This window comes from Octodon degus, unplaced genomic scaffold, assembly GCF_000260255.1.
Source record: "Octodon degus isolate 3935 unplaced genomic scaffold, OctDeg1.0 scaffold00085, whole genome shotgun sequence".
Classification (NCBI taxonomy): Eukaryota; Metazoa; Chordata; class Mammalia; order Rodentia; family Octodontidae; genus Octodon; species Octodon degus.
Window position 1 is genome coordinate 10,689,637 of NW_004524661.1, and position 13,679 is coordinate 10,703,315.

At 34.7% G+C, this 13,679-nt stretch overlaps 1 non-coding gene across 1 annotated transcript; it reads left to right on the plus strand.

Annotated features, from left to right (window-relative positions):
* The first annotated feature begins 12,888 nt into the window (after nt 1-12,888).
* Nucleotides 12,889-12,994, plus strand: LOC111818280. Its single transcript, XR_002822298.1, has one exon. It is a non-coding gene; the product is annotated as a small nucleolar RNA U13 (small nucleolar RNA).
* The last annotated feature ends 685 nt before the right edge of the window (nt 12,995-13,679 follow it).

A 13,679-nucleotide genomic window follows, 5' to 3' on the forward strand; every position in this document is an offset into this window, starting at 1 on the left:
CTGTCCCTTCTTCTAGCTTTTAATGAGTCTCTTCTTATACAGTAGTAAATCATCTGAGTAAGTAACATAAAATTCAGACAGACAATGTGATAATATAATGCACACATAAACAAGAAACTCTTTCAGCCAGACCTTTTACCTATGACATCATGAAGAATGAAAGCAGTTCTCAACACCCTGCTTCCTGGATTGCAGATGTGCCTTTGCATCTGACAAAATTTTATCATTTCTCCCACTAGTTACATCTCAATACTGCAGTGCAGGATTTGCTGACATGCTGAAAAGTTACCATCTCTAGGATAAGTGTCCAGTCACATTCCCACAGTGAAGAAAAAGGTGTAAATTTTGCCAGCCCTTTATCTGCCCTCCTTATCCTGGCAGAGCATATCAGATCCTACTTACATTTGGCAGAAGGCCCAAGTTTAATGATTTTATACCATAAAAGGATTATTAGCTCTTCTGAATGAGAAGATCAGAATTGTGCAGCTTACCTGAGATACACTTTGATGTTACACTCTTCCAAACTGGCCCTGTTACTGTGATCTTAGACAGCTATTCTTCTACATTTCTTTACCCACATAAAGTCCACATATTCTTGTTTAAATGACAAGTCTAGATAAACCAAAGAAAAGCTTTCCAGGAAATCCAGAAAAGCTTCATTGAATAACTGGTTCTTAACAAACTATCAGTACACCCTGGTCCAATCACTGTTGCCCCTAAAATTGTAAAATTCTGGTGAGTTAAAACTCAGATTGTGGGGCTGGGGAGATGGCTCAGTAGACTAAGTGTTTCCCTGGCAAGCACAAGGGCCTGAGTTCAATCCCAGGTTCTGGGGGAAAAAAAAGCTCAGATATTATGATTCACTTACAAACAGGGATTTAAGTGAAACTCCTGTAACCCTTGGAAAAAGTCCCAAGACTGCTAGAGAGTCAAGAAAAGAATCAGGAAACACTTGTAAAAAATGGACAAATGGTTGTCAACTGCCTGCACTAGAAATATTGCAGTGGAAATAGAAAATATTGTGGTTACCTATGTCATCCAATCTTACATGAACAAGTCAAACAGAAAGTTAATACTATTTTGTTCATCTAACTATTCTCTTTTCCTCCAGATACTGTTCACATAATAATTATATAGAATGTTAGAGTTTATTTGCTCTTTCACTTAGAATAATGTTTTCTACATCTAGGAGCAATGTTCCACTCATGATAACACAATTAACTTCATTACTGTGGAGGAAACTTTGATACCCTCAGTATGAATACTGGTAAAAGCTAAACATCCTAAACTGAAGACAAAGGAAAAAAAGACCTTTGTTTCATATGAGCACCTTCCCACCTGACCATTTAACTCATGGTTTAAAGCAAAATATTAAAATGTGTTTTCTCCAGAGACCTTCCCCCTCCCAGTGTGGCTGCTAGGGTCCAGGCAAAAGGTGCAGGAAGACACAGAGACCTGCAACCATGTCAGCCACACAGCAGGGCTCCAGCCAGGGCACACAGGATGGACAGGTGGAGCATGACACTGTCAGAAGCAACAGCAGCAATATGAGCCACCAGGTGTACCTCAGGAGAGCCATCACTGTGCTTGGGAACAATGGTACAAAGAATGGAAGCAGGTGAATTGGGCATCTATCTATCTATCTATCTATCTATCTATCTATCTATCTCTTTTTATCTTTTTTTCTTATTCTTCCCTTATTTTCTAAATGTCTGGGAGAACTCCAGCCACAGAATCCTAACCTTATGCCCCAAATCGAGAGAGCAGGTTCAGATAATCCCCTGCTTACTCTTCCTTCTTTGCTTTTCTATGCTGTTCTCTAGTTTCACAAAACCAGCATGATCATTCTTTGTCTTCCAGCCTGGCTTATACTTTCCTTCAGTTATTTTTGTTTTGTTTTTCATTTATGTATTTGGTACAGGGTCTCACTACACAGCTTAGACTCATAGTGATCCTCCTGTTTTCAAGCCTTCCCAGTGCTGAGAATACAGGCATGTGTACCACAGCTGGAATTGGTCACCAGCTCAGCACACAGTGTGGCATGTGGTTCAGGGAATGAACTCCAGTCCCTGAACTTGACTAAGTAGGTGTTTAGTCCACTGAGCTATCTCACTGGCCCAATTTATCTTTGTTTTATCCACTACCTTTTTTTAATTTCCCCACCACAGTATAAATCCCCTCACGAAAGAGAAACAGTTTGTATACAAACTCTCAATTATGTTCAGTTCTATAATATAACTGTAAATTTTGCCCTTATGATTAAAGGTACGAAAATAATAGTTATTGAAGTTTGATAGTTTCTAAACTATACTTGATACTATTGTTATTGCTAATTATACCACTCTAGTTAGGTTGTCAAATTTGTTTTAATCTTGCTCTTATTTCATAACAATACTGGGAACTTCTGGGGTAATAACTTCACCACACTCTAGCACCAAAGTCCTGTGATCTGAGCCAAACAATGCCAATGTCTAATGTTTGAATAATTGGAAAGGTATGCTCTTAGGACAGATCCAAGCCAAGAACCTCGACACACAAAAGACATCACTGAAGAACAAATTTACTTAGAGAAGCCTTGTTATTACTGATACTTCTATCCTACCTACTACAATAATTTACAAGGATCAAAACAAAAACCAAAATTTTAAATCTTTTGAAATAGAAAATGATGAAATACAGAAGCAAAGTATAACCTCAGACTTCCAACCAACTAGAATAAGTTCAAGAGATAACAAGATAGAGGAAAATGAAAGAAGCACTCTTGAAACTTATGAAAAGATAGCTATAAAATTTTTTTAAAGCCCATGATATTATAGTGAAAATAAGATGAAAAATAATCTTTCAAGTAAAAAAGTAGTCATCATTTATCATGGAATTCATCAATAAACCTAGAGGAGGTAAATAAAAATATTATATGATGATAAAGAAGATGAGAGAAACCTTGATGATAAATATAGAAAAGGAATAGAAAGCCTGAAACACATTCAAACAGATATGCAGGAAATTAAAAATTCCATTGAAAGCTGGAAAAGCTTCTTCAAAAAAAAGTGTAGGCTATGATAACATTGTACAATGTATTAATTATTGAAACTGTCCTATTAATCAGGTTTTGAGACTGTCTCATTGCTATTTGTCTCTCAATAAAATAAAATTAAAGAAAAAAAATTTTTTAAAAATTGTAGGCTTGGGCTGGTGAGATGGCTCAGTGGTCTAAAGCACCTACTTAGAACAAGCTTAGCAAAGCACCTGGACCACGGTTCAATCCCCCAGCACCACATGCCAGCCAGCCCCGCCTCCTGGTGGGCTGAGCTGGCCACACACACACACACACACACACACACACAAATAAATTAAAAAAAAAATTGTAGGCTTCCAGACCTTGAATAGAGGACCTCAGATAGAGATCATGAAAGGAAAGTTCTCAATAATAACAAAAGACCAGGAAATAAAATTCAACAGCTGCACAACTATGCAAAGAAAATTAATATCAGAAAAAATTGGTGTTGATGGAAAAGCATGAGTCAATACACATGACTGAAAAATACTATTTGCTTAAGTATTTCCCAAGCATAGGGAAAGAATCTGACATACATGTAAGTAAGGCATATTGAACTCCAATTAGTCATAACCTAAATAAATCTCACCCAGACATAATAAAGATCTCATAAATTCAGCACAACTATAAACTATTAAAAGCAGTTAGAAAAAAGAAACAGATCACATAGAAAGGCAAGTCCATCAGAATCATGGCAGACTTCTCAACACAAATCCTCAGGTCAAGAAGAGGTTGGAGTGAAGTGTTTCAAGTCATGAAAGAAAAAAAAATTTCAACTAAAATTAATATACCCTCCAAAATTTTCTTTCAAAATTAATGAAGAAATAAGATTCTTTCATGGCAAGGAACAGCTGAAGAAGTTCAACTGAAGAAATGACCACCAAACCAACCCTACAAAGAGTACTGAAAGATATTCTAGATAGAGATTTTTAAAAAACCCCACAACTTCAAGAACAACAACAGAAAAAAAAAAACAAACAGTGAAAAAGACAAACAATTAAAAAAGGGAAAAATAGAGAACCAACAGTAGGAAAATAACATGGCAATGATAAATCAATACAAATCAGTTATAACCATCAAAGTGAATAGTTTCAATTCACTAATCAAAAGAAATAGAATGGCAGAATGGATCAAATAGAAAAATCCAACAATGTATACAAAAACACATTTAACCCAAGAGGAAATTCATAGACTAAAAATAAAAAGACAATAAAAATGTTCTATCCAACGGGACCCAGATAAAAGCAGAGGTGGCTGTTCTGTTCACAAAAATGTGAACTTCAAACCAAGAATGATCAAATAGAATAATGATTTATGAATGTCATGAAAATAATCATAAATATGTATGCAGCAAATACAGAAGCATACAACTATATAAGACACACATTAATGGACACTAAAAATCAAATTAATGATAGCAGAATTGTAATCTTTCAAATCATTTTCATTCATACTAACTCTAATGGCAAATGCTAATGTCATTTTCTTCCACACTGTTTGAATTTTCTTGGGAAATCAAACCCAATGAATGTTAGTGAAAAGATTATCCCACTCCTTAAATGTCTCATTTTCAAGTATTTAGCATGGGAAGGGTAAGGAAGCAATTGCATTTTACCTAGACATATATTACAAATGTAGGACTTTTACCAAAAAGTTTGTGTGTATATCCATCAGCCTCAACACACATGCTATGTGCTGCCAAAGCTCTTTGACCAGCTCTTGTTTTATTTGTGTCTTACCAGAAAGCCAAATATTTTTCTTTACCTCTAAAGCAGTTGTTTCAAACCAGAGAAATATCATATGTACCTTAGTACTGCATGCCTAAAAATTCAAATGAACAACACTAAAATGAGACCTAGTCAGGCTATAAGGTACATACAAATATTGTACTTATTTAAATAAAGGTAAAAAGGACAAACAAAAAAAGGGAAAAGACACAAATTCATATAATAAGGAATGAAAGAGTGAAATCACTACAGATCCTATGGATAATCAGATTATCAATACTTACTCTGAAAATCTTTACTCTCATAGGATGGACACACAGAGGAAATTAACATAATCCTAGATATGTGTAAATTATCAAAGCTGAATCAAGAAGATATAAAAATTCTGAACAATCCATTATCATTCAATGAAATTGAAAATGTATTTAAAACTTAACAACATAAAGAAGCCCAGGTCCTGAGGATTCCCTGTTGAATTCTACAAGACATTTTGAGAAGATTTAACATCCTTACTTCTAAAAGTTTTTGATAAAATGAAAAGGGAAACAATATTCAATGTCTCATTCCCGAAAGCAAGTATCACCCTGATACCCAAACAAGATAAAGTCCCAACCAAGAAAGAACTACAGACTAATATCCCTTATGGAAAATCCTCAAGAAGATACTAGCAAAGAGAATACAGAAAATCATCAAGATTATACTCCACGACCAAGTGGGATTTATCCAGAAACACTGGATGGCTCAATATGAAAATCAATAAATGTTATATACCACAGCAACAGAGCCAAAGACAAAAATCACATTATCATCTCAGTAGATGCAGAAAAACTTTTTACAAATCCAACACGCTTTCATGATTAAAACCCTACAAAAAGTCAGAATACATGGTCTTTATGACTACTTGGTAAAAGCAATCTATGACGAACCAAGAGCCAGCATTGTACTAAAAGTAAAAACACTAAAGCTTTCGCTCTAAAATCAGGAACAAGACTGGCATGGGCATGTCCACTATTATCTCTCCAATTCAATATAGTTCTGAAAACATTAGCCAGATCAATTATACAAGAAGGAGAAATAAAAGGAATAAGGAGAGGAAAGAAAGAAGTGAAATTATCATTAATTATCATATATTATTATCATTCACAGATGATGTGATATGCTACATAAAAGGCCCTAAAATATCCACCAAATCACTTCTAGATTTAATAACCAAATTCAGTACCATTCAGCCCAAAGTTGACACACAATATCCAATAGCATTCCTATGCATAACAAACTCACTGAGAGATAAATTAGGGAAACCACACCCTTCACGGTAGCATCCAAAAAAATGAAATACTTAGGAATCACTCTGAAAAAGAAAGCAAGGTATCTGTACATTGAAGATTACAATACTATGAAAAACTTTACAGTATATCAGAAAATGGAAAGACGTCCCTTGCTCATGTATAGGAAAAGCCAACATGGTTAAAATGGCCATAGTCCTAAAACTGTTATACAGATTCAATGCAATCCTGATCAAAATAACATTAGCATACCTCACAGATATAGAGAAAACATTCCTGAAAATCATCTGAAACCAGAATAGGCCTAGACTAGCAAAGGCAATCATAAGCATCAAAGGAAAATCAGCAGACATTAAATTCCCTGACTTTAAATTATACTACAAAACTACTCTGATAAAATCAGTATGGTACCAGAAAGAAAACAGACTGGAGGACCATTAGAATGGATTAGAAGATGCAGACACAAATTCAAAAACACTCAGACATCATATGTTTGACAAAGGGACCAAACATGTTATAGCCTCTTTAATAATCGGTATAGGAAAAACTGGCTTTCTATATACTCAAAAGTAAAACTAGTCCCATATCTATCACCGTGCACTAAACTAAAGTAAAAGTGGCTCAAAGATCTAAATATTAAAAGAGGAATTCTAGATCTACTGGAAGAGAAAATAGATATAAATCATGTAGAGAAGGGTGTATGTAGAGAGTACCTGAATAAAACCCACATTATATAGGAAATACTTCAAAGCATCAACAACTGGGATCTGGAATAACTGGCTTTGTACATGATGAAGATCAAAATTGGATCCATATCTTCAACCAGACACTAAACAAAATTTGAAATGGATCAACGATCTAAATATTAAAACAAAAACTTTAAATCTGCAGGGAGATAGAAAGATAAAAACTTTGAATACACTGGTATAGGCAAAGACTTTATGAATAAACCTCAAGTCCCACAGGAACTATCACACAGAATAAAAAACTGGGATCTCATCTTGCTAAAAAAAAAAAAACTTTTTTACAGCAAGAGAAATCATAAACAGAATGAAGAGACACCCCATAATGTGGGAAAAATTGTTTGCCAGTTATTCCTCAAAAATGCTTGAAGAACTTAAAATATCAGAACTCCCAAATTCAAAGACCACATCCAAAAATGGGCAGCTAAGATGAATACACACTTATTAGATGGAGAGATACAAATGGCAAATAAATACATGAAAAAATGTTCAGTGTCACTGGCCTTTCAAGAGATGCTAATTAAAGCAATCCTTAGATTTCATTTTAACCTGGAAAGTATAGTACTATCAAGAAATCAACCAATAACAAGTGCTCTAGGAGATGTGACGTAAAAGGAACCCTGATCCACAGTTGATGGGACTATAGACAGGTTACAACCACTGCGGAAATCAGTGTGGAGATTCTTCAGAAAACTAGGATTAGAGGTTTCGTTTGACCCAGGTATTTCCCTTCTGGGTATCTTCCAAGAAGAATTGAAAGCATTATGTTATAGGGCCAGGTGGATAGCTCAGCAGACAAATTGCCTACTTAAGCAAGCACAGGGACCTGGGTTTGATTCCTGGTACCACATACCATGCCAGCCCAACTCCTGGGTGAGCTGGGCCAGGGGCCAAGACTGGGTGTAGTGACACACACCCTTAATCCCAGCACTAGGGAGGCAGAGAACAAAAGGATCACTATGTGTCCAAGCAGCATTGTAAGACCCTGTTCCAAATACATAAAAGAATCATGTTACAATGATATATGTTTCTACATATTTATAGCAGTATAATTTGTAATAAAATGTTCATCAGCTGAAGAATGCAGGAAATGATATTTTTATACATGTAATAGGGTACTACTCAGCCATAAAGAAGGATTCAGTGGAGGATTTTATAGGCAAATGAGTGCAAATTGAGACCATATTAGTAAGTGAAATAAATCAGATTCACATGTTTAAACATCAGATTATCTCCCTTGTGTGACAATTGGAGAGGAAATAAGGTCTAAAACATATAATACAATAGACAGTGTGAAATGGGAAGACATTGTTCAAAAAGAAAAGGAACTAGGATGGATGAAAGGGAAAAGGACAGTAGGAAAAAGGGAAAATATAGAAGTCAGTTATACTATTATTCTATCTTAGGTCATTGAAAAGGAAGATGCTAAGTTCATTTGGAAAAAAAATTATGACCATATCCTATACCTTCAGCAACTACTTGAAAGATAACAACATGTACTGAATTAACTATTGTTACTTTCCTATTATTTTGTTATAAAATTTGTTTTTTCTTTTTTCATAAGATAAAAAATGTGCTTTTTTAATAGTTTTCCTTCTGAGGTGGTGAATGAAGGCAGGAGACAGGAAAAGGGGTGTTGCAGTACTGTCCTGCTACAATGCTCTAAATGGTTAAGATTTCTAAACTTATGTGTAAAACTATGGAATTGTTTATTCTTTTTTTTCTTTTTTTGGAATTTTTTATTCTTATGTTTTATTATATTTTTATTTTTTTAATTTTTTCTTAATATTCCATAGGGACTTAAAGTTTAACATATCAATACTTGATAAAAAATACCTGTTCCATGTCATGCCTAAGATGTTTGATATTCAGACAGATAGTGAGGTTAATCTCAACAGCCTAGATTGTACAGTAATAACAATAAGCTTCTCTTCTGGAGGGTTAACAAACTAGGTTTGCAGACCAAAAATTAGAGAAAAAGGAGGGCTGCAAGAACAGCCAACATTTCGGCCCTAGTCTTTCAAGGTCAGTGAAGACTGAGGACATAGGAGAACCTGTACTGTAACATCATGTAACTCAACTGTGTCCCAAATTTTCTGATTAAGGAGATTATGGGGCCTCAGAGGAAGGTGATTGGTGATGTAGAATGTGCCTAAGGAGAGTGACATGAAGAGAAAACATTCTCTCAGGCTTTCACAGACAGAAAAATGGTCAAGCAATGGCCGTGACTCATCCACATGGTTGACACTGGCAAAGGATCTACAAAGTGTGGTACGGGGTTTCAGGATAAATCCTGAGGGGATTTGACTGGCCTTATCAAATACAAAAGCTACATTTCTTGTTATATAGGTCCTGCTTTATCTTGGTCTTAATTATCCAGCAGAAAAGTATAAAAATGAAGTATAAAAAGTAAATCCATATTAATATGCTGAGATGTAAAAGGCTCAAGTCAACAACTGCTGACATTGCCAGTCTTATGTAAAACCCACTACTATGATGTACTACTGGACTATATTGGAATATTTTGCTGAATTCATGCACCTATAGTATTTTAATGACAATGGAGTGCCCTTCTCTAACAAAACTAAACAGAGAAAGGTGATGCAAATGAATGACCATTTCGTATCTGTATATTCCAAATGGCTAGGATAGATATATGGCTATATTCTCTCAATTCAATAAATGGAAAGATTTGTTTTAATAGTGTTTGTAAACAGGATATCATGCCTGCATCTTGTACAATGAATGACCACTAATACAACGATATGTAATGTGTTGATTATTGAAACTGTCCTACTAATTGGATTTGAGGTTGTCTCATTGCTATTGGTTTCTCAATGAAATTATTGAAAAAAATAGGGTAGATATGGAGCTGCTTTCTCTGAATTCAATGAATGGACAGATTTATTCTAATAGTGTTTGTGGACAGGATATCATGTCTGCATCTTGTACAATGAATTACCACTAAGACAACAATATGCAATGTATTAATTATTGAAACAGTGCTAGTAATTGGTTTTGAAACTGTCTCATTGCTATTTATTTCTCAATAAAATTATTACAAAAATAGTTTTCCTTCTTGCTCTCTCTCTCGCTCTCTCTCTCTCTTTCTCACTCCCCACCAATATTTGTTATAGTCATATATATATAGTCATGTATAGAGAATTTACATATTTTGATTACTATGAATTTCATTTTGACTACCACTCTTTTGAATGTGAAAAATCACTATCAAATTATTTTATATAATTTATTTGTATTAGATAAATCACAGAGCTGATACAATAAAAAGAACCTTTCTACATTGTCGATGGGAAAGTAAACTAATACCACTTTTGTGGAAAACAGTATAGAGATTCCACTAAAACTAAAACAGCTAAAGCTAATGCTAAAGCTAAAACTAAACAAAACCAAATCTATTTAGCCCAGCTAGGTATCTTTCTGAAAGAGTCAAAAGTCAACATATTTCAGTGATACACACAAGACCATGTTTATAGAAGCATAATTCATAATAGCTAAATCTTGGGTCTACTATATACCCATGAGCTGTTGAATGGATGAAGAAAATGTGATATTCATGCATAATGGAGCACTACTCTGTCATAAAGGAGGATAAATTTGAGGCAACTATAGGTAAATGGAAGCACTTTAGGCCATAATATTAAGTAAAATAAATCCGACATCGATCATGGATTCTTAAATATCTTATGGTTTGTTTTATGGTAAAATCCAAAATGTAAATAATAAATAACATAAGTAGGAAGTAGAAAGAACATTTTCATATGAGAAGGAGACCAAAAGAAAGAGGAAGAGAGGTGAGAGGGTAGAGAAAAGAGACAAAAAATTAAGAAGTATTGTACACATGTACAAACTCCTCGTGATAAATATAATCAATAACTATAGTAATGGGTATAAAATTAAAGATACATTCCACAAATCAGTAATTTGACAGGTAGGTAAGGAACAATAATCCAAACAAAACTAGGTCTACTATTTTATGTCATTCATGTGGTTATCAGTTGCAGAAATAATAGTGTATAAAAGAATTAATCTGAAGAAACATCAGATAAATAAAGTCCTGAGTAGGGGTCATTAGTGTTAGATATTCAACATTCACTTTCCACACAGGGTGAAATGATAAGTTGAATCTAAAGTACTAGAGAACCGACTCTCACTGAAGTATAGTTTTGAATTAACAAAATATCTGGAGCTCTATAAAAACATTTCAGTTCTGAGGCCCTGGAGCCATATAAAGAAAAGATGCAGGTAGGAAGTAGTATCTGCAAGTATTGTTTCTCTTTATCCAGTCCCAAGAAAGAAGAGAAAATTTTGCATTGTATTCTGCTGTAGCCTAAATACTTATATCATCAAAATTCACACATTGAAATTGTCACCCCCAAGGTCGTAATGCGAGGAGGGGAACTTCATGAAGTAATTAGGCCATGCAGGTGCAGTCCTCATAAAAGAAACTCGAAAGAGGGCACCTCATCTTTCTTCCTTGCGCTCATAATGAAGAGCTGGCTATCTAGGAGAAAGCAAACCTTCAACAGACAGCAGAGCTGTTGTGTAGGTCCTGCACTACCCACCCATTGAAACTAAGAGAAATAAATACCTTTATTTATAAATTATCCAGTGTATAACATTTTGGTAGAGCAGCACAAACAAATACACATCCTTTACAAACTAAGAACTGTGTACACTTTGCAAATGTTTACTGGATGATTCTCACAAATCTCAGTGTAGGAATATAAAAAGAATGTGACATTTGGAGTTGAGCTTAAATTCTGACACCCACTAGTAGTTCACTGTAGACACTGTCTCTCTTGCTTACCTTTCTTCAAGTTGTGATTAAGCATAAGTGAAATGATCATTTACAACTTTGCAAGTTTCCTTAAAGTAAACACTCTTAATCTAAACTTAGTGGGGAATTTTTCATTTTCTTAAAGCTGTGTGGATGCATATGAATTAATTTTTGTAACTAGTAATATCACTACCATCACAAATTGAAGATCTTTTAAATTGTGATATGTTAAGACATATATTATGTATATATGTGTTAGTTCTCAACCTAACCTTCAATTTCCAGGATATTTCTTGGAATCATCATGGTACACTAACTGTTCTTTAAAAAGAGAGCCCTACATGTCTCTGAATTTCTTGACTATAAGCTAGGATTTGGAGCAGAGGACTGCAAGAAAGTTTCTTGCTGTACCTCAGTACACAGGAGATTATTTTCACTAAGTCTAAAATATCTTTTCCTGCAAGGAAGAAGAGAGAAAGGAAACTTTCCCATTTAATTGCTCCTCTGAGTTGTATCAGCTTCTTTAGTTTTGTTGCTGATTCCAAACCTAGTTAGAAGAGTTGGAATGCGAGAGATAACAGAAAAGTAGCTTTGGTGCCGCATACGGATGTGACGCGAAGCACCGTTATTGATATTCTTTTAAAAGAGTTCATGAAGGTGCAGCTCACAGTTGTTGAATAGAATGGAAAACAGAAATCTCTTTGAAAATAAGAGATAGAATTCAAGGTCAGTCATCCACAAGCCAGTACTCTCTCTCTCCCCCTCCCCTTTTTGGAAACAGCAAATCATTTATCTGAGTTCGCTCACTGCATGCTGATGTTGTCACACCTTATCACTCTCTGAAAGAACACTTCCCGAGCATATTTTAAAACAATTTATCTTTTAGTATAATTTGAACCCCAAAATGTCCCATAGGACAAAAGTTATAAGTTGAAATGTTATTGATAAAAGTTAAAGCTTTCTTGTATCTGTCATTCAAAGTTAAAGCAGGTACATTTTCTCTTAAATGGGCCAACTGCGGCTACTATAATTACTAACTTCAGGAACATTCTGCAAGGAAAGGAGAATTGATGTATTTTTTTTTTCTCCTGTTCAAGTAGCAACACATTCTTCATACTTTCTTCTTTACTTCTGTGCTGGATCACTTAAGAAGGAGCAAGCTTCCAACCAGTTGTTGAGACAACACAAACTCTTAAAGAAATAATCACAGCATAGCTCCACCCATATCTTTGATTCTGTGGGTTAGGGATAAAGACTGAGAGTTTGTATTTTTTCGATCTGTTGGTTCGTGAGCGTGATGATTGAGGGGGTGTTCATGCCTTATGCATGAGATGTCCCTCCCTCAAACCTTGTTATGACGTGAGCACATTACCCGTCTCACATGAAAAAAAAGAGAAAAATTGTATTTTTAATAACATTATAGCTGACAACTCTTGTTGCATAGGTCCTGCTTTACCTTGGTCTTAACCATCCAGTACAAAAGTATGAAGACGAAATATAGGAAATAAAGCCATGCTGTTAAGTTGAGCTGTGGGGGACTCAGGTCAATAATTTCTGACATTGCCAGTTAAACAGAAGACCCAATGCTATTATGGGCTACTGGACTCTTTTAGAATATTTTGCTGAGTTTACACACCTATAATATTCAATAACGGAACTTAGAAAAAATGGGGTATACCGATGAATGTCCATTTTGTATCTGTGTATTCAAAGTGGTTAGGATAGATATATAGTTGCATTCTCTTAATGAATAGAATGATTTGTTCTAATGGTGTTTGTAAATAGGATCACAAGTCCACATCTTGTACAGCAATCAACCACTAAGAAGAATATATGCAGTGTATTATTTGTTGAAACTGTACTTCCGATTTGATTTGAAACTGTCTCATTGCTATCTGTTTATCAATAAAACTTTGAAAAAAAATAATAATATTATGAGAGATCAGAATCTTATGAGAGATCAGAAAGTACCCAAACTGTAAATATACAAAAAAGAAAAAAGTGAAATTGGTACTTATGACAACAGTCAGTTCAGTGGGGATCTTTTGAGGCCATCAAAATATGGCT